A 19,482-nucleotide genomic window follows, 5' to 3' on the forward strand; every position below is an offset into this window, starting at 1 on the left:
GCAATAAAATTTTATAAAAAATAAAAACAATGAAAGAAAGAAAAGAAATCTGCCAGCTAATCAAACCAATTGACTCAGAAATCTAAAGAGTCACTGTCAGAGAATGGTATTCAGAGTAATACAAGTGGAAAGACTGAGATGATGAAGTCTCAACTAGAAGCTCTTCTCCTCCAGATATCAGTGTTATAAACAAATTACACAATAGGAATCCAAAGCATGGAGGTGTTTACACTGCTGAGGAGACCATACTTTTCTTTCCTTTGTTTCTTTGAACCTTTTTCTTCAGAGCAAAAAGAGTAAAAGCCACGAGCTCTGAGAAGAACAAATGTGCCCTTCCCAACAACTGGCTTTTGTATTGAAGAAATTGATTACATAAACGCTCTGACTTCCAGGAACCATATCAAGCAGGGAAGTCCAGATGATTCTAAGAAGATCGCAGCACCTGATTCCCATGTGTGGAAGGCTCAGATAAAGGCTACTACTTCTGCAATCCCACTCAATACGTACCCAAGACTCACTGAACTTTCCCATGGACCAGATTTGAGGGTGCCCTTTCCAAGAGTGTCTCCTGTGACATACTGGAAACCTTTACATATTATATATCTTTAAAGCTAGAGACTTCTCTTTGCTTCATTAGTACTTACATGTTCGGAATAGAGAATGTTGGTCAGGGGCTTGGCATGGGTAAAAAAGATCTAGGAACATGGAGTGGAGGAGAATATTCTGGATAATAATTTCACTTCCACGTCCATTCCTGTGACATACAATTCAAGTTCCTAGGTTTTCTCTGTTTCCTAAAGTCCAATATTTTCCCTCCAGATGTTAAATTGAATGAATATTGTATTACATTTTCTTATTGTACATTCTTTGAAAGAGGACTTTATATATATTCCTGAATGTGTACTCAAAAATTCTGTTTTCTAATTTTATAATTATAATTATAAAATTATAATTATAAAAATTATTAATTATAATTTTATATTTTTGTAATGATATTGGCAACAAAGTGGGCCCAGCTAAAGCATGAATATAACAATATAAATATTGTATACCTACTTCTAATGATAATGTCCCAAATCCTTATTTTATACAAAAATTACCAGCCATCAATAAAGCAAAGGAGAACATAGACCCTAGAATACGGTTCTAAATTTCTTTTAGGCTTGAAAAATTTTGCCTAGAAAGTTTTGTAGTTGTATTTGTGTCTTTATCCCTCCACTGGTGTCCTTCCGGGCTACAGGAGTTGGCCTCTTAATGTTCCATATCACCAATGTAAGTCACAGCTTCGTTAAACCCCATTGATTCGTGCGTACCTTCATTATCCCGGACTCTTTCTCTTCCTGGAGATTTCCCCTACCTCCTCATCTCTAAAAGTTCAAGATATCCTTTCCTTCTCCTGACTATCGGGTCATATCTCCTCTCCCTTCCCACACAGGATCCATTTTGCTCTTCCTTCCATCTCCCATCTAGTTCCTTCCCTCAATCGGCCTCCTAGACAATTTTATGCCCATTCTACATGAGACTCAATCATATGCACTTGGGGCATTCTTCTTGTGTATCTTCTTTGTCTCTATGAGCTTAGTGGAGAATGTCCTGTAGTTTACGGATAATATTACTTATAATTGAGCAATTTCAAAAACCCTGCTGGATCATACTTTTATATTAGTATTCAACTTTGAAAATGATAATTTAATATGTGTGAATGTCTGGAGGAACAAATTTATGTAAAAAAAAACTTAAAACATAGATCAAATCACAGATTTTAAAAGTTGACCTAATAATAAAATTGTCTACTATCATAAAGTTTGATTATATCACAGGCAATTTTTTAAGTGCTACAATAAATTTGGCAGACAAATGATGTTTTTACCAAATAATTATGGATAATTTGACTAAGATCAAATAAGATAAATATATTATTTCCATTTTGATATCACTTGCTGGCACTTTTCCTCAAACATGATGTATATAGCATTAAACATAATGGTATTAGATTTAAATTTTAATATTTATTTTAACCTAACCTATAAAGTAACAGGTTGTCTTATTTTATTCTTGTTGACATTCAACCTCATCCTCGCTTTTTCAGTTCTTTATTCCTTCCTGTCCTATGTCCCTCACCACTTATACTAGTCTCACTTCATTATTCTTACATCTACATCCATATCCCACATGTTCAATATCTTCCATGGCACACTGTTTAAAACCCAACTTTCTCATGTCTGCGACCTATATCAGTTAAATAAACTCAAACCATCCACAGCTTCACATAAATACAAGTATATTAGAAGGAGATTCTATGATCTATATGAGGAAGAACACATGGTATTTGCCTTTCTGAGTCTTTGCTACCTTACTCGGTATATTTTCTAGTTACGTTTATTTTCCTGAAACCATGATAGTTTAGTTTTCCTAGGGCTTAATGAAATACCATTTCGTATATCGTCATATTCTTATGTATCTACATATCAATGAACATTCCTTACTATTCTCAATAAAACAACAATAGATTTTTTTGTGAATAATGATGAGAAAGCTCAGATAGAGAAGTCAAGATTAATTACTGACAAACTAAGAAAAAAATTTTACAGATAAAAATTTGTGGTTATGTTAACTAGATCAGTGTATGCTAAGGTTAATAAAGGTTGTGGTATATATAATGTTTTAATACTAATTAAAATTGTAGAATATTCATACTTTAGAGAATGTTTATAAAATTGTCCATCACTAAGTGATTTTCCACTAATAATTTAATTTTTTTATAAAATATTTTTGTTATATATATATATATATATATATTTACCTATTTACCTTAAAAATAAAGAACATTAAGAAGATACTGTCATAAAATTCAATAATAACACCAAAGACCTGTTAAATTAATTAAAAACGGACTAGAAGTTATGGAAAACCTCTTCAGTTAAATTAAGAGAATTAGAAAAGTGATAGCATTTTAATAGAAATGCACGTGTCAAACAATATACTATAAAATCCTGAAACTATACTAAGATGGTTACTATTCATTCCTATGTGCTAAGGATTCATCAATAAGCATGGTATATGAAGAGAAGGCATATATCAGAAAAATTTATTCATGTTTAACATACTAACTTTCTTCATAAAACTCAAGCGGACAATTCTCTTTTTTGTTGCTTAAAAAGTTTGTACAAAGCACGGCTTTTGATTATAACATAATATTTCAAAACTATCATTAAATATGCAAAGATCTTAGCACAAAACCCAGTGTTTTCAGAGCAACCATACAACTTAAGAAGAAAAGAAAACATTTTTAAGTACATAAATATGCGTAATGAAGTCCCCACCTTACCAGTAACAGACGGGTCAAATTTATTGATGTATATATTACCTAGAATACTCTATCCCAGTTCATTGTTCCTTAGCATATGTTTTTCCTCATCTTTCTCTGTTTCTTATCTTCTGAAAGCAGGTGGTATTTCTCATAAAATTAGTTCAAATCATAAAATCTTCACTCAAGAAAAAGAAAGTGTTTACATTAGAGGAAAACCAATTAAAGGTTCTCATTCTTTATTGTGCAAAATTTTATATTTGATTTTGTATGCTTAATATGCTTCTACACCTTAGTGATGACCTTTCAAGATTGGCCTGAAATTCACCATTCTTAATTCACAATGTAAAAGCCCTTTAGCTAATCACAGAAAAGCCTTCAAAGTGTATTTACATAGGTTTATTTAATAAAAATTCAACTTATAGTTTAAGGGGAATAGTGATGTAAAGCACCTTTTCTTACATTTTCGGTGCCTTCAGATTATTTTATAGCTAAGTCATTTCATTAGAATGAAGAAAAAATTATTAACATCTTACTAAAATAAAATGAGAATTTTTTTCTCTGTATAATACGGAACTTATTCTTGAACAATTTTTGACAGTGTTTCTTTTATATCCCTGGCAGTACCAGAAAACTCTCTCTCTCTCTCTCTCACCTTTTCTCTCTTTCTCTCTCTGTAGACCAAGCTGGCCTTGAACTTAGAGTTCTGCCTGCTTCTGCTCCCTAGTACTAAGATTAAAGGCCTGTGCAACCACACCACGTGCTTTTCTACATCTTTAACAAGCTCTTTTCTGATTATATTCCAAATCTTATGAAGTTAGTTCCCTAAAGTACCTAGAAGAAATCCAATACCAAAAATATATTTTGCATATCTAAGTCCCTCTTCCCAAGTTCCTCCTTGATCTAGTCTCCTAGCAAGCTCTCTGAAGGAACTGAAAACAATAAATGTTTGCTTTCATTACAGGAATAAAGAAAAGGACTGTTTACTGCACAATCTCATGATATCACAGAACAATTCTTCCAACACTACAAAGTGAAATCTCATAAAAAGATGGGTACCCGAAGCCACAGTTTATTACCTTCTATTTGGTTGTGCACACTGTGACCACCATTCATTTTAATCAGGTTTAACACAAAGGTAATCTCTGCCCCAAGAATCCATTTCTACTATATTGACATATGCAGCCATGTTCAGTTAAATTTAAGCACCAACCGCACCAAAGTAAGGATTTATAAAATATCCAACAGAAACATGGGAAGACATTCTACAAAAATAAATTCATACCGAATAAATAAACAAAAGGTCTTTTACTTTTTGTAACACAACATCTATCCATTTTTATTATATTAATTGATTCTGTGTACATTCACAAGCAAAGAAAATTGTATTTAAGCCAGGAAACAACTTGTGAGACTTAGTTCTCTCTATTATTTAGACTATGAAGACTAAACGTAGATATCAATGCTTAATAGAAAGCAATTTTAAATGTTGTGTCATTTAACTGTTTCTCAGATTTTTTTGTATAATTGAAAAAGTATAGCTAAATCTTGTTATTTAATATTTTTCCCACTCCATTTTATTATCTACTTTAACTCTGAGTAATAAGTCCAAATGGGATCTGATTACATATATTGGCCACATATGTATTTTTCTAAAACTTATAAGGCAAAGTTTTATATGCTAAAATGTACACTTTTGGGAGTACTGGAATTTAGTTCATCCTTTTTCATTATTTTCTCTGAAAGACTATTATTTACTAATTTGTTTTAAATTTTTAGAAGTATTTTGTGTGTGTGTGTGTGTATGTGTGTGTGTGAGTGTGCCTGTTTGAGTATACATACATACATATACATGTTCATTTGATAATTCAAATAAAATAAGACCAGAGAAAGTAGCTTGAGTGATATTGATAATTTATGGACATAGTTAATTTTTGTATATGATGTATATATAACCTTGAAAATATTTTCTGAGTATTTTTCAAAAGCAATTTTTAAATATGTACACTAGATCACACATGCTAATTGCATTTTTATCTTTTTCCACACTAATTTTATCTCATTGGATGTCTAGAAAGAAATACATGGATCCATGAATCATGTCTTAACTCCAACTGTAGGTAGAATCAATGATAGATCTTACTTTTACTCACCTTTAGTTCATAAATTATATATTTAATTTGCTCTATTTATATTAGAAACGTGTGCCATATATATATATATATATATATATATATATATATATATATATATATTCATTGATAACTTCCTTCTGTCAACAAACATTAAGAATTAATTATTTATATGCATTATTACAAAATCTAAGAACATTTAGTTTCTTCCATAATCAGCTACCATAATGCATAAATATTAGAACCATTTCCTGACTGACGCTATTAACAAAAAGTACTTGATGTACCATTCCTATAAACATATTTTGATATTATCCATCAAAGTGTCTTCACGGAGATGTCTAACTTTTACTAAAGGGAAATATAGTAAAATTGTTATTATCTTTGAGTCACAAATGATGTCAGTATTTTTCCATTCTATATTTATTTAAATTGTAAAATACAGTTCTTTTAAAATAAGGCATAGAAAAAAGGGACATATTGGCTATAGACAGCAAAAGAGACCAAAGAAATTAATGCTAAACTCTAATATTTGAGCCAATATCAGAAATGGGAAATGATATTTTACTATTAATTTAATGAGACATAGTGTCATTTTTATTTAATAATTTTTCCTGAATATTTTATGTATTTTCAGTTCAAATGGTATATCCTTTCCTACCTTTCCCATAAACCCCCACTTCAGCTTCTTTGAGGATGTTCCCATTCCCACCCACCCACCTCAACCTCAATCCTCTGGCATTACCCTACACTGGGGATATAATTCTTCACAGTATTAAAGGCTTTTCCTTCCAATCATGCTCGACAGTGCATTTCTCTGCCACACATGTGGCTGGTATCGTGGGTTCCTCAATCTGTACTCACTAGTGGGTTGTTTAATCCCCCGAATTTATAGTGGGATCTTGTTGGTTGGTGGTGTTGTTTTTCCTGGGGTTTTGCAAATCCCTTCAGATCATTAAGTATTTTCTCTAAAACTTCCATTGAAACCCCCTTGTTTAATCCAATGGTTAGCTGCAACCATCCTCATTTATATCAGTAGGGATCTGTCAGAGCCTCTCATGAGACATCCATATCTGATTTCTATCAGTAAGGATTTGTTGGCATCAGCAATAAAGTCTGGATTGGGTGGCGGCATAGTGGATGGATCCCCACGTGGGGCAGTCTCTGGTTAACCCTTCTTCAGTCCCTGCTTGACTCTTTATCATTGTATTTCCTCCCATGAATATTTAGTTCCTTTTTCTTAGAAACAATGTAGCATCCACATTTTGGTCTTCTTTATGCTTGGGCTTCATATGACCTGTGGATTCTTTCTTATGAATATGTTTGTGTGTGTGTGTGTGTGTGTTTATAATACAATATATATGTATGTATGCACATATAATTATATATATATATATTGTTGCTATACACATATAGCATCATGTGTCCTTGTTACATGTTGGAGCATCTTTTGGGTAAATAACCAAGAAGTGGTATTGCAGGATCCTCATGTATTACCAATTGTGTTAGAAAATTCCAGACTGATTTCCAGAGTGGTTATACCAGCTTGCAATCCCACCAACATTGGAGGAGTGTTCCTCTTTCTCTACCTCCTTTTAATTATCATTTGTCATCTGAATTTGTTTTTATCTTAGCCATTCTGATTGGTGTGCTGTGGAACCTCAGGTTTTTTTTTTTTTTTTTTTTTTTTTTTTTTTTGGTTTACATTTACCCGATGGGTAAGGATGTTGATATACCTTAGTTAAGAATTCATTGTTTAGCTCTATACACCATTTTGAAAGGACTATTTGATTCCCTGTAACATAATTCCTTGAGTTTTTGTTTAGATTGAATTTAGCCCTCTATCATATGTAGGATTGGTAAAGATCTTTTCTTAATCGATTGGTTGCTCCTTTTTCCTAATGACAGTGCCTTTTTCCTTACAAAAGCTTTACAATTTTATGAAGTTCCATTTGTCAAATCTTGATCTTAGAGCATAAGCCATTGGTTTTATATTCAGGAAATTTCCCCAGTGCCCAAGTGTACAAGATTCTTTCACATTTTTTCTTCTATTAGTGTTAGGTTATATGATTTTATGTGGAGACCCTTGATCCACTTTGACTTGAGCTTTGTATGCGGTGATAAGAATTGATTGATTTCCCTTCTTCTGCATGCTAATTTCCAGTCAAACCAGCATTATTTGTTGAAAATGCTATGTTTATTCCATTGGATGGTTTTGGATCCTTTGTCAAATATCAAGTGCCTGGGATGTGCCTTCATTTCTGGGTCTTCAATTCTATTCCATTGATGTGGGTATCTGTCTCTGTACCATAACCATTAAATTTTTATCATTATTTTTCTGTTATACAGTTTGAGGTAAGGGATAGTGATTCCCAAAGAAGGAAAAGATCTTTACCAATCATGCAACAGATAGAGGCCTTATATCCAAAATGTACTAATAACTCAAGAAGTTAGACCGCAGGGAGACAAATAACCCTATTAAAAGTGAGGTTCAGAGCTAAACAAAGAATTCACAGCTGAGGAATGCCAAATGACTAAGAAACACCTAAGGAAATGTTCAACATCTTTAGTCATAAGGGAAATGCCAATCAAAACAACCCTGAGATTTCACTTCACACCAGTGAGAATGGCTAAGACCAAAAACTCAGGTGACAGCAAATGCTGGCGAGGATGTGGAGAAAGAGGATCACTCCTCCATTGTTGGTGGGAATGTACAACCATTCTCGAAATCAGTTTGGAGGTTCCTCAGAAAATTGGACATTGAACTGCCTGAGGATCCAGCTATACCTCTCTTAGGCATATACCCAAAAGATGCCCCAGCATATAAAAAAGACACATGCTCCAGTATGTTTATAGCAGCCTTATTTATAATAGCCAGAAGCTGGAAAGAACCCAGATGCCCTTCAACAGAGGAATGGATACATAAAATGTGGTACATCTACACAATGGAATGTTACTCAGCTATCAAAAACAATGCCTTTATGAAATTCATAGGCAAATTGATGGAACTGGAAAATATCAACCTGAGTGATGTAACCCAATCCCAGAAAAACACATATGGTATGCACTCATTAATATGTTGCTATTAACCCAAATGCTTGAATTACCCTAAATGCCTAGAACACATGAAATTCAAGATGGATGATCAAAATGTGAATGCTTCACTCCTTCTTTAAAAGGGGAATAAGAATACCCTTGGCACGGAATAGAGAGGCTAAGATTAAAACAGAGACAGAAGGAACATCCATTCAGAGCCTACCCTACGTGTGTCCCATACATATACAGCCACCCAATTAGACAAGATGGATGAAGCAAAGAAGATCAGGCAGACAGGAGTCAGTTGTAGATATCTGCTGAGAGACACAGCCAGAATATGGCAAATACTGAGGCAAATGCCAGCAGCAAAGCACTGAACTGAGAACAGGAAACCCGTTGAAGGAATCAGAGAAATAACTGGAAGAACTTGCAGGGGCTCTAGACCCCATATGAACAACAATATCAAGCAACCAGAGCTTCCAGTGACTAACCCAGTACCTAAAGACTATGCATGGACTGACCCTGAACTCTGACCTCATAGTAGCATTGAACATGCTAGTAAGATCACTCATTTAAGGGGAAGTCTTTGGTCCTGCTAAGACTGAACCCCTAGTGAACATGTTTGTTGGGGGGAGGGCGGCAATGGGGGGAGGATGGGGAGGGGAATACCCATAAAGAAGGGGAGGTGGAGGGGTTGGGGTATGTTGGCCTGGAAACCGGGAAAGGGAATAATACTCAAAATGTAAATAAGAAATACTCAAGTTAATTAAAAAAAAGAAATGAAAGGATCCAGTGTTAGAAATATGCAAAAAAAATTAAGCGAAAGACTACAGAAATTTGGAAGGGAGATGAGATGCGGGCAGGTCTAGGAGGAGCAGGAGGGATTGTGGGTGCACTTGATCAGAGCACATTGTATTACATGTACGGAATGTTCCACAAATGAAAAGCAAACCTTCCCATCCTTTTGCTAACCTTATGCTGTGTTACGATGCAAGGCATTCAAGAAGAACACAGATCAGATATCAGCTCCTGCTTCTTCCTTTAGGGGTGCCCTTGTGGTGAATAAACTTTACAAGCAGAAAAAAAAGAAAAAGTAAAGAAGTTCTTTTCTTGTTGAGGAGAGTTTTCTCTGTCATGGGGTTTTTGTTATTTCAAATGAATTTTCAAATTGCTCTTTCTAACTCTATGAAGCAGTGAGTTGGAATTGTGATAGCGATTGCCTTGAATATGTTGATTGCTTTTGCCAAGTTTGCCATTTTTGCAATATTAACTCTACCAATCCATAAGCATGGAAAATCTTTCCATCTGAGATTTTCTTCATTTTTTTTTCTTCACAGAGTTGAAGTTCTTGTCATAAAGACCTTTTACTTGCTTGGTTAGAGTCACACTGAGGTATTTTTTATTATTTGTGACTAATGTGAAAATTGTCATATCCCTAATTTCTTCTCAACCTGTTTATCCTTGAAGTAGAGGAAGCGTAATGATTTGTTTGAGTTAATTTTATATCCAGCCATTTTACAGAAGTTGTTTATTGGCTGAAGGAGTTCTCTGGTTGAATTTTTGGGGTCACTAAAATATACTATCATATCATATACAAATCATGATATTTTGACTTCTTGAATTCCCTTTATCTCCTTTGGTTGTCTAATTTCTGTGAATAAGATTTCTAGTGCTATATTAAAGAAGTAAGTGGAGACTGGGCAACCTTTTCTATTCCCAGATATTTATTGAATTGCTTCAAGGTTCTCTCCATTTATGTTGATGTTGGGTACTCTTTTTGTAATATTGTTTTTACTAAGTTTATGTATGGACCTTGAATTTATAATATGTACCAAATCTTTTAACATGAAGAGGTATTGATTGTTTTCATTTTTTGTCACCATCTAACAATGTGATCATTTGTTCCCCCACCCTGTGAGTTTGTTTAAATAATTGATTTTTCTATATGCTGACCTCACGTTGAACCATCACCATTTTTTGAAAATTCTGTCTTTTTTCCATTAAATGGTTTTAGAACATTTGTCAAAGATAAAGTGACCGTAGGTGTTTGCATTTATTTCTGGATCTCCAGGCTTGGATATCTGGTAAAATTTTCACTTACCATGAATGCAGAAACCAAGATACTCCATGACAAAGCCAAATTTACAAAACATCTTTCAACAAATCTAGCCCTACATGGGATAGTAGATGGACACTTCCAACACAAGAAAGGAACTACACCCTAGGAAAAATTTGGGAATTAATCTTTCAACAAACCCAAAAGATGATAGCCACACAAAAGTAATTCCATTTCTAACAATAAAAATAGCAGGAAAGAACAATAAATTTTATTTAATATCTCTTATCATCAATGGACTTAATTCTCCAATAAGAATATATAAACTAAGGGATTGAATAAATAAAGTGGACCGAACATTTTGCTGCATACAGGAAATATACCTTAATTATATAGACAGTCACTATCTCAAGGTAAAAGGCTGGAGAGAAATTCCAAGCAAATGGTCCCAAGAAATAAAACAGAAATAGCCTTTCTTACATTGAATAAAATTGACTTTCAACCAAAGATATCAAAAATGATAAGGAAGGACAAAATAATTGTCAAAGAAAAAATAATACTAAGATGAACTATCAATTATGAACAACTGTGTTTCAAATGCTAGGGCACCTAAATTCACCAAAAGAAAATCACTAAGCCTCAAAGAATATACTGGCGCCAACACGATAATAGTAGGAGATTTCAATACCCAAGTTCATCAATTGACCGTTTGTGGCAACTGAAACTAAACTGATACATTAAAAATAACAGAAATAATCATCCAACTGGATTTAGCAGATATTTAAATAACATTTCATCCTAAAACTAGAGAATATACCTTTTTTCTTTGCACCTAAAAGTAACTTCTCCAAACTTACCATATACTGTGTCACTAAACAGGTCCATATAGATACCAGAATATTGAAATAATCCCATGCACCCTATCAGATTATCATGGACTAGTGCTGGTCTTCAATACTTTCTTATTTTTATATTTGTTTTTATTATCGATATTTGCTTAATGTGGTATTTTTTGAAACACTAGCTTTCTTGATAGTTTGGCACTATGAAATCTAGGTTGGGTTTAGCCTAATAGTAATTCTTCCATTTTGCCTCTATAGTAGCAAGAATGAGAGCTCCATTCCATTCTTTGGTATATACTATATTTTGAGTGAACATTTTGGGCACACAGTGCATTTAATGGTTTTCATCTCTTCTTAAGTATATATTATTATTATCTCATCTTAAAAATTTGTAACTTGACAATGACATTTTTAATATCATGTTTCTGAATGGGTCTTTTGATCTCATTTTGTTTATATTTTATCTCCATTTTAAATGGATTTTCCTTTGTGAATATTTTCTGTCTTTAAGTATGTTTGTGCCTTTATGAGATTTTATTATTGTTTATCAATGAAAAAATGCATTTTATTTACACCAGGAGCCATACAGGAAGGGGAACACAAGAGTTAGTTAGCTATTTGTATAGTATTGGTTACTTATTAAAAAATAAAAATCTCTGAAACAAAGGACAGTGATTAATTTCACACTATCCTCCCCCAATGTTCCCAGCATACAGTAATTCCTAGTAATGGCCTGAGGTCATGTGGTGTTGGGAAATACTTTATGGAAGAATAAACCCACAAACCACAGAATATTTAAAGAAAATCTTTCTTCCATACACACAGATACATAATATGATTACAGGGAGGTCAATACAATTAATTAAAGAAGATGTAAAGAATATGTTGTTACAAGAAACTGAGGACAAGGAAAGAATTTCAAACCACTGTCAACTATACAATGGTGAACATTTGTTCCCAAAAAGTAGTTTGTGTGCCAGAACAATAACAGCTGTACTGGACCCACCTTTTATCTACACAGAGTGGGGAGCTATGGTCCTATTGGAAACAATGAAGACAGAAAACCAAAACAATAGCAAAAAGGGAATTAATATAAGCAATCTGGTAATGCAAACTACCAAAGACATCTTTATGTTCTAAGCAGAAATCGCAGGAAAACTCATATCTGAGCGCCCTATCTAATGACAAGAGTGAGCAAGCCATGGCCTTTCTCCCTTTCATATTTTTAAGTACTTTACAGAAACAAGAATCTCAGATTGCTTTATCCATGATTTATGAAAGGGTTTTCTAGGCGTCATGTATTAAGAAATCATTTAAAAGTATTTTTAGCTCCTGACAAGTTTTTATTAAAGTCCTCAAACTTCTTGGACTTAGATCCCAAAGTGTAACTAGGCCAAACCTGAGCTGTAAAACTATGACAACGCAACAATAACAGATATTTTCATGGCCCAAGCACTATAGCAATATACTATTGAGTACAGAGATCAAAATTTATTCAAACAGATCAAGAGAGAAGGGAGAAAAAAAGTTAGAAAAGTGATGAAGAATCAACACCTCCCTTGTGTATGCCAGCATTTATGGTTCTGCAGTAAGTCCTAAGAGGCAGTATCCAAGTAGCAAGGGGAGGAAAGGACTAAGGACAAGACAGGGAGATAAACTAGCATGGCAGGTGTATGTAAGAGAAAAACTTAGACATGAAAATGTCCTGTAATTTAAAAAAAAAGATTTTTTTCATTATTTTCTCATTCCAATCAAAAGAGACATCCATGAATGATTCTCCTCTAAGGCTTCCATAAAAGAGGTAAAACAAAAACGAAAATAAACATTGAAAGTTTGAAAATAAAACAAAAGAAAAAGAACTTGTGTACGTTTCAGAGCAGGAGCACTGAAAAATGAACTAAATCTGGTCAAGATGAAACCTAGAGTGAGAAGTAGGAACTAGAATTAAGAGCTGCAAGAGATAGGCAGGTGAGGAGTGACAGGAACATGGCCAGGCCTGAGAGATAAGACTGGTCCTTTACAAGGGCACAGATGAGGTAAGAAAACATTTCAAATAAAGCAGCACCTTTCCTTTATGCTCACTTCAGTAATCCCATCCTCTAATAACCCCCATTTACATACTAAAATAGAAGAGTTGTGGTATGTATATCACTCACTTCCCATTTTCTTTTAACCCTGCCTCCAAAGTCAGGAAGTCCAAACTTTCTAACTTCCAAGAACAAAAATACAGCCCCAGGTATAAGGGGGTCCTGAGGGCCAAGTGACAAACTGCAATATGTGAGAGTAGAGAATATGGAGATTTCTCATTCAACATAGCAGAAGTTTGATGGCCCAAGCTAAGAAAGGAAAAGGCAACCATATCAGGTAAACAAGGTCTGCTTCTCATAACATTAAACTCATTTATATTATTCTTTCCTTTAAAAAAGAAATACTTTATTTGGGCTTATAATCCAGAATATCAGAGTCAGTGATGGATGATATCAGAGTAAAGATAAACAGGCAGAGGTTGCTGAAAGATTACATCTCAGACCATAAGCAGAAGGTGGAGAAAACTAGATTGAAATAGTTTCAGTCTTTTGAAACCTCAAAGCCTACCCCTAACAACATACCTCCTGCAACGAGGAAATACCACTTAGTGAGATTGCAATTTTTGGGCATTTTCATTATTCTTAACTACACTTAGTCAAATCACTTCCCAGCTCAATCTTCATTTTGAATGAAGCTGATTTTCCTGCAAAGTGGCTGTACCATCTTCTCTTCCTAATATTGGCTTTCATCATGGTGATAATAGATGATTCTGGATACATAGGGGATGTTTTTATTCCTATGTATCATTCCATTTATGTACTACATGTGTACGACATTTCAATGAGTTTCATTTGGAAAAGGTATAAATGGTTGATCTTATATATACGGTTTCAACCTCTATTAACATCTTTTAGAAAATATCAAATATCCATTCTTGATTAATAATTTCTTCTCTCATAAGATAAAAAAATAAAATTTTACTCTAATCAAAATAATTATCTATATTTTCATACTGAAAAATACAGAAGAATATTAAGATAATGTGGAATATTAAATCAGCTGAAATGCATGTTCATTAATTAAGAATAACCAGAATCATTGATATGTTTTTGGAACATAATATACGAACAAATACCAAAGCATTGAATAAATAGTGTCAGAAGACGAGGGTCATTATATAAAATGTACCTTACCTTCAGATCCAGTGTTTTTGTTCATGTAGCAAGAATTCAATTTACCTACTCTTCCTCAGTATTTTTCATCCTCTCATTGACTCGAATTTCAAAGCTGTATCCTATAACTAGCATGATTGTTAAATTTCAAACCAAGAACAGTGCATGTGTCAATCATTTTCCGCCTTTCCTTATTTGTGTTTTATTCTGTTCCCAAAGGCCATGTTGTGTTGAAGTTATGAAGAATTTCTTGCTTCTTTGATGAAAATTTTCTGAAAGCATAGATTATTCATATTTGTAAAATACTATTGATATGTTTAATAGTACTGGATATTATAGTTAAAATCATCTGGGTTAGGAATTTTTGCATGTATATCATAACACACTAAAATACTAAAGATTAAAAGTAGAAGAGATAGAATTTATTACATGTTTTTACTCTTCTAGGGTTTGTAAGTTTACAAAATCTGAGCAAATGATTTCTTTCTGTGAAATTCACATTCATGAGCTATTATATTCTAATCAAACAGTGTGTCAGCACCAATAAACTTGGATTAAATTCTAATTGCAATACAAAATGTTTGTAGTAAGTAAATGGGCAAATAATTTGTCTGAATATACTAAATAAGCATGTAGTATAATCATAGGTTTGCTCTTAATTAAATAAGTACTCCCAGATACACCTTGAAAAAATACAGATAGTAATGTAAGTTTTTTTTTATATAACAGCTAATAATGGTCTGAGTAATGGTTTAAATCAACAAACCATGAACAGTAAGTAGGAATGTCTAGTGAGTTAGAGGTTCTTTCAAGCATCTTCAAGGGTCTAAAATAAATTCCTTTATAATTCTCCTAAATCCACTTATCATGAAACATTCCACATCAGAGTAAATAACACCAACATCTTTTCATTTTCTCAAAAAAAGTCATTGGGTTTCTTTTCTTCCTACTCAACCCACCCTCATTCTACTACCAAACACAACAATTTCCATCATAGCTCTCTGATATGACTCTTTTTCATTATCATTGACACTACTTCCAGATAGACTTCAAAAACATCCTTAAAATCATTCTCTGTATCATATCATAATTCATAAGTAACCAGAGTCCCTTACTATATACATTGTGAGTTAAACAAACTTATTTAAAACTATACAATGATTTCTAAGACATTTTCAGTAAATAAAAATTATATGTCTAACATTGTTTCTATATTCCCATATGAGACATTGCCTGAGATTCAGCTTTATTTGGACCGTTCTTCTATCTCTTAATCAATACAAACTACTCTCATATTTACTTTTTTGGATATGTCAAGGTCTTTGTCCTCTTATCATCCTTATATTTACTGTAATTTTGCCCAAAATATAGATCAATTATTTTTCATCTAATTTAACTTAAATGTCACTTCCTCATGACAATCTCCATGACCTTATTTCTAAAATAGATTCTTCAACTACTTGCATACTATCAACTCCAACACACTGATTTATGCATTCATTTTTTTCTTTTTTCTTGTACTATAATGCAATCTTTATAGAAGAAAGTTCATAATACTTTCTATTCATTCCTAATCTATACACTATTATGGACATGGTACATTAGTGGAGACTTATTATTTATTACATGATTCAGTAAGTTGCATAAATAAACTTTATACTATTCTTCATTTTAATGAATATGCATCCCGTGCATTGGTTAGACCATCATGTAGTAATTATGTGAGTTCTTCAATTCAATGACCTAGTTGACATTGCCTAAACATTTTAATTTGTCACAGATAGTCTCTGTCATATTCAAAACAATACTTTGTTCACTGAACAATTATCTCAGCTGGGAATACATTTGACATGAAAGAATGAGATTCCTAAGTTTAATTCACAGCATCCATGTGAAAATGCCAGCTGCCATATGTTTGTGGTCCCATCTTTGAAGAGACAGAGAGATGATGATTCCTAGGCACTTACTTATCAGGGAGTCAAATTTCTTTTGTGAGCTGTTCCAGTGAAAGTTTAAAAACCAAGAGGACCCAGAGCTGTGTTCCCAGAGCTGAACCTGTACCTCAGCTCTCTGTCCCCAGATCCAATGAGGAAATAGATGGACTTCCAGGAGTGCTGACACACTCAAGAGCACAGGAAAGACTTTTTCTTCTCAGAGGTAACTTCCTGGAGTGCTCAGAACCCACGAAAAGAGGTGCGTCTGTTACAGCATACTTTTGTTTCTATCTATTCCATATAGCTGAAATTTATCCACAGTTCTTGGCACACAAGATAATTCAAGAGAGAACAACGGTCCCATTACTGTTGACACACAGGCTAAGAGAGAATTCAAGCCACTTTCAGAGACAGCAAAACCAGCTAACTCCAGATGGTGAGGGGCAAGTATAATTCCCTAAGGAACATAAACTGATGTTACTAGACATCATCAGAAACCAGTTCTCCCACCAAAGCTAGCCCAGTATACCCCTGACACACGAGAAAAGAGATAGAAAAGTTTGTAGTTCAAATCACTGAACATGATGAGGTTAAAGGATTTTAAGAAGGACATAAATAACTCCATCAAAGAAATACAAGACAACAGATGTAAAGAGATAGAAGACCTCATAGAGGAAACCCAAAAATCCCTTAACGAATTACATTACAACATAACAAGCTGCTGGAGGAATTGAAAAATCCATCAGGAAGTAAAAATGGAAACAGAAAACAACAACAACAACAACAACAACAGCAAACCACACAAAGATGAACACTCTGAATATAGAAAACCTGGGAAAGATATTAGGAGTCATAAACGCAAGCATCAACCAACAGAATATAAAATATAGAAAAGAATCTCAGGGGCAGAAGATACCATAGAAAACAGTTACACAATTGTCCAAAAATACAAAACAAAAAACTCCTAACCCAAAACATCCAGGAAATCATAGACAAAATGAGAAGATAAAACCTAAGGATAATAGGTATAGAAGAGAATGAAACTCCCACTTTGAAGGGTCAGTAAATATCTTCTACAAAATTATACTAGAAATCTTCCCTAACCTAAAGAAAGAGACAACCTTGCACGTACAAAAAGCAAAAAGAATTCCAAAAAAATTGGAGCAGAAAAGAAATTTCTTCCATCACATAATAGTTAAAATATAAAGTGCACAAAACAAAGAAAAAAATGTTAAACGCAGTAAGGGAAAAAGGTCGAGTAACATAAAAAGGGAGACCAATCAGTATTCCACAGTTCTTAAAATAGACTGTGAAAGCTAGCAATCCTGGGCATATATCACACAGATCCTAAATGAAAAAAAATGTCAGCCCAGGCTACTGTAAAACCTCTCAACTACCATAGATGGAGATTCCAAGATATGCCATGTCATGAGCAAATTTACACAATATCTTTCCACAAATCCAGTCCTACAAAAGATGATAGATGGAAAATTCCAGTACAAGGCAGGAAACTACACCCAGAAAAAGAAAGAACACAATCTACTTTTAAAAAACACAAAAAAGAGATAAAGTAGGTAGCCACAGAAACATAATTCGACATTTAACAAGAAAAATAATAGACAAAACCAATCATTTGTCCGATATCATTAAACATCAAAGGACTCAAATACCTATAAAACGACAAACACTAGAAGTCAACTGCCCTGGAATAAAAACACTTTATTCTTCCTCTGTCTGCAATGGAGGGGTCAGAGACATGGCCATCTGATGGACCAAAATCTAGAATTGACCTTGTGACTGAGGAGTGTCTCAAACATTCAGCCTCTGCTGTAGTGTACCTGAAACTGAATCCTTGTGAACAAGAATCCATAGAAGATTCTCACTTTGTTTGTGGCTGACCAGAACTTGTTCCTCAAACCTTATTGCATAGCCAATACAACTCTGACCACCAAAAAATCTCCAAGAACAATGGATTGAGGTCCCTTGGCCAATGAATAAAAATTCCAGCCTGGATCCAAGGCCACTTATCTAAGATTCTCACCAGAAAGGCCAATATCCCTCACACCCATACCTGTGCGGCTTATAGTAAGTTTAAATAGGGATTAGATCCAGTGACTTTGACACAAGATTTCAGAATAAATCTCAGATTGCTGTCAAGTCTGTAGTGGAGGCCTTGGAGATAAGAATTTTCTTGAGTTCTCTGAAAATATGGAGCCCTGGAGTGCTGGGACCATAGTCTTCTATAGAAGGTAATCAGGAATAGTCCCTTACTTTCAAACTGGTTTAAGACCTTTCTCCTTTCAAAAACATTGGTATTTTTTTCTGCTCAGGATGATTAGGCCTTAGAGTTACTCATTTGACCAAATGGTCTCTCAGAACCATCCCTTTTGCTTGGGGCCCATGGAATATTTTACCTCAGACCATGGAGCATTGATCCCTCTGTTGAAGGTTCACTGAAATCCAAAAGGAGGGAGCAAATCCTGGAATCTCATGCTACTTCCTTGTGTAAGGTCACATGATATGTTGTGAAGTCATCAGTCTGGTGCTCATTTCTTTTTGGTTGAATATAGTTTATAGGAGGCAATCAGGCTTAGGACACCCCCAACTTTTCTTGAATCATGGAATCTATATTCAGTCTCTTGCAGATTCAGCTAAAGATGTGTATATGCTAGACTGTGAAGTACCATTAGAAGATGAAGCAATGTAGGACCTCTTGAGCTATTGTAAGCAATTTAATTTTTTTCTCAAATACTAGGGGATTTTGAATACTCAAAACAATTTCCTGTCACAGGGACATCAGCAACTCTTCTTTACTCGGGGGTACTCATCTATTCTTTCTTTGATTAAGGAGGTGTCATATGTTATCCCTGAAAGAAAGGTTACTTCATATCATTCTAGTTTGTCCAAAGGAAGTTTAGATATTAATTTAGGGTGAGGAAACCCACACTATTTCTTGATATTATGGACTGTGCCAC

At 34.0% G+C, this 19,482-nt stretch overlaps 1 long non-coding RNA gene across 9 annotated transcripts in view; it reads left to right on the forward strand.

Moving 5' to 3' along the window:
- The window catches only part of LOC134484776 (uncharacterized), a 92,151-nt gene that overhangs the window by 36,378 nt on the left and 36,291 nt on the right, over positions 1-19,482 (forward strand). The window contains exons 1-2 of one of the 9 annotated variants that reach the window (XR_010062560.1): positions 9,522-9,867; positions 19,143-19,230. The exons of 6 other annotated variants lie outside the window; for them this stretch is intronic. This is a non-coding gene — a long non-coding RNA (uncharacterized LOC134484776). Of the gene's footprint in view, positions 1-9,521; positions 9,868-19,142; positions 19,231-19,482 lie in introns of those variants that run through there. 2 more of the 9 variants (XR_010062555.1, XR_010062561.1) reach the window with 2 other exon arrangements.

The sequence above is a fragment of the Rattus norvegicus genome (genome assembly GCF_036323735.1).
Source record: "Rattus norvegicus strain BN/NHsdMcwi chromosome Y unlocalized genomic scaffold, GRCr8 chrY_unlocalized_7, whole genome shotgun sequence".
Classification (NCBI taxonomy): domain Eukaryota; kingdom Metazoa; phylum Chordata; class Mammalia; order Rodentia; family Muridae; genus Rattus; species Rattus norvegicus.